The sequence below is a fragment of the Nematolebias whitei genome, chromosome 9 (assembly GCF_014905685.2).
Source record: "Nematolebias whitei isolate Nwh7 chromosome 9, NemWhi1, whole genome shotgun sequence".
In the NCBI taxonomy this organism is placed as follows: Eukaryota; Metazoa; Chordata; class Actinopteri; order Cyprinodontiformes; family Rivulidae; genus Nematolebias; species Nematolebias whitei.
Window position 1 is genome coordinate 51,197,897 of NC_056506.1, and position 3,395 is coordinate 51,201,291.

General features: G+C 44.7%; 1 pseudogene; it reads right to left on the reverse strand.

Moving 5' to 3' along the window:
• Window positions 1-1,605: 1,605 nt before the first annotated feature.
• On the reverse strand, window positions 1,606-3,111 carry LOC119414338 (annotated as a pseudogene).
• Window positions 3,112-3,395: the final 284 nt, after the last annotated feature.

The window sequence follows — 3,395 nt, forward strand, 5'->3', positions numbered from 1 at the left end:
ATATCATCATGCTGATTAATTGATAGGACATCAGGCTGATTGATTGATAGGACATCAGGCTGATTGATTGACAGGACAACAGACTGATTGATTGACAGGAAACCAGGCTGATTGATTGACAGGACATCAGGCTAATTGATTGACAGGAAACCAGGATGATTGATTGACAGGACATCAGGCTAATTGATTAACAGGAAACCAGGATGATTTATTGATAGGAAATCAGGCTGGTTGATTGACAGGACATCAGGCTAATTGATTGACAGGAAACCAGGCTGATTGATTTATTGACAGGACATCAGGCTGATTGATTGACAAGACATCAAGGTAATTGACTGACAGGAAACCAGGCTAATTGACGGGACATCAAGCAAATTGATTGACAGGAAACCAGGTTGATTGATTGACATGACATCAGGCTGATTGATTGACAGGACATCAAGCTAATTGATTGACAGGAAACCAGGTGACAGTACATCAAGCTAATTGATTGACCGGAAACCAGGCTGATTTATTGACAGTACATCAAACTATGTGATTGACCGGAAACCAGGCTGATTGATTGACATGACATCAGGCTGATTGATTGACAGGAAACCATGCTGATTGATTGACAGGACACCAGGCTGATTTATTGACAGTACATCAAACTATGTGATTGACCGGAAACCAGGCTGATTGATTGACATGACATCAGGCTGATTGATTGACAGGACATCAAGCTAATTGATTGACAGGAAACCATGCTGATTGATTGACATGACATCAGGCTGATTGACAGGACATCAAGCAAATTGATTGACAGGGAACCAGGCTGATTGATTGACAGGACGTCAAGCAAATTGATTGACCGGAAACTAGGCTGATTGATTGACAGTACATCAAGCTAATTGATTGACCGGAAACTAGGCTGATTGATTGACAGGACACCAGGCTGATTTATTGACAGTACATCAAACTATGTGATTGACCGGAAACCAGGCTGATTGGTTGACAGGACATCAAGCAAATTGATTGACTGGAAACCAGGCTAATTGATTGACAGGACACCAGGCTGATTGATTGACAGGACATAAAGCAAATTGATTTACAGGAAACCAGGTTGATTGATTGACATGACATCAGGCTGATTGATTGACAGGAAACCAGGCTGATTGATTTACAGGACATCAAGCAAATTGATTGACATGACATCAATCTAATTGATTGACAGAAAACCAGGCTGATTGATTGATTGACAGGACATCAGGCTGATTGATTGACAAGACATTAAGGTAATTGACTGACAGGACACCAGGCTGAATGATTGACAGGACATCAAGCAAATTGATTGACAGGAAACCAGGCTGATTGATTATCATGACATCATGCTAATTGACTGACAGGAAACCAGGCTGATTAATTGACAGGACATCAAGCTAATTGATTGACAGAAAACCAGGCTGATTGATTGACATGACATCAGGCTTATTAACTGACAGGACACCAGACTGATTGATTGACAGTACATCAAGCTAATTGACTGACAGAAAACCAGGCTGATTTATTGACAGGACATCAATCTAATTGATTGACAGGTAACCAGGCTGATTGATTGACAGGACATCAGGCTGATTGATTGACAGGACACCATGCAGCAGCTTTGTGTTCATATCTCAACCAAACAATCCAGAACCATTCTGTGGACACTCCCTTCCTGTTGATGGATTTCCTGGCCACGCCCACATCTTTGTCACTTTCTCCTTTAACCTGAACCTCAAAGTAAAATCTGCCTGAAGAGAAACTTTGTTTCCCTAAAACAGAAACCCACTTGGAGAACCTGTCTGGGTTGTCTGAAAGCTCCTTCCTCACGTCTCCGTGGTTCACTTGTTTCCTGTCAACGGACAGGATGAGACCAGGATGTGCTAATCCAGAGTCATGTTCACTACAAGCTGCTGGAGCCTCCTCACATGAAGCTTCTTCATGTTCTGCCTGAGGTTCTGCTCCAGCTGAGCCGCAGCTCTCACCACAGTCCCCTCATATGATGGAGGATGGACTCTGACCTCGGTCCAGTTCTTGGTGGGTGGAGCAGCTTTCAGGGACCTGAAGCTCTGGAGAAGGTGGTCTTCAGATTGTGAGAGCTGCTTCATCTCAGAGCTCCATTCATCAGCCCAGAGATCTCCTGTTCCAGATGTTTGATGAAGTCTTCAGCCTGTTTCTCTGTAGTTTCTGTTTGTCTTCGATCTCCTTCATGAAGCTCTTCTTGTTCCTCTCAACAGAGTCCATCAGATCAGTGAAGAGCTGAAGACCTTCAGCTTTCTCTCTGTCTGCAGCATCTTTACTGGTCTTCACCAACTCTCTCAGCTCCTGGATCTTCAGCCATCTGTTCTGGATCATCTGCTGAACTTCAGCCTTTGTGTTCCTCAGCTCTGCTCTGCTATTCTTCTCTCAGAGGAACAAACTCATGAGTCTTGTGGTCCAAAACATGAGCAGACGCACATCTGGTGGGTCTTACAAAACGGCTGCAGAGGTTGATCGTGCTTGCACAGCTGCCCACTGCTCCACCTGGGTGTATCCCAGGTGTGATGGGTTTAATGCAGAGAGCCAGTTTCATCTTCGTATGGGAACATAGTGATGACATCACATAGCACTTTATTTTTTTATTATTAAACACATTCTGTCCTCCAGGTTCTCCACAGGATCCACCAGCTGGTGTCTGCTCAGGCATGAAGCTGGCAGGTGAGGCTCCAGGTGAGTCTGACAGAAGGAGGCCAGACACTTCGGGGCCTTCAGTTTGGGTCCAGTGCAGACATCACAGGGAACTTCTGGTTCTGCAGCTTGTTTCTCTGAGCTGCAGATGGTTTTCTGCTGAGCTTCTTGTCTGAACTGAATGACCATCTCTTTGATGAAGGTGTTGACTCTGAGCTGAGGCCTCGTGGAGAAGTGCTCTTTAAAAAGAGGACACTCACGCAGAATGTTTTACAGAAGTGGTGTCCACGGTGTGCTGACCGGGTCAATGAACAGGTCCAGACAGACGGAGCACCGGAACTGATCCTCAGAACTCAGATTGCTGCCAGCAGCCAGGTCTGAGCTCTGGGGACAAGAGGCCAAGAGAGAGAAGTCCAGAGACATGGTTGGAAACCAAACAGACCTAATTCAATTCATTCAACCTTTTATTTAGACGGTTAATCCCACAGAGCCTTGAGGACTCATTTGCAAGAGAGACCTGATTTCAACTAATTGAAGTCGAAGGATTGCAGCAAACATTTGATTTAAATGACTGACCGCTGCAAAGAAACAAACAACTTGGAACCTAACAGGACTTGTTGTAAGACAGCATGGAACCTAACAGGACTTGTTGTCAAACAGCATGGAACCTAACAGGACCTGTTGTAAAACAACATGGAACCTAACAG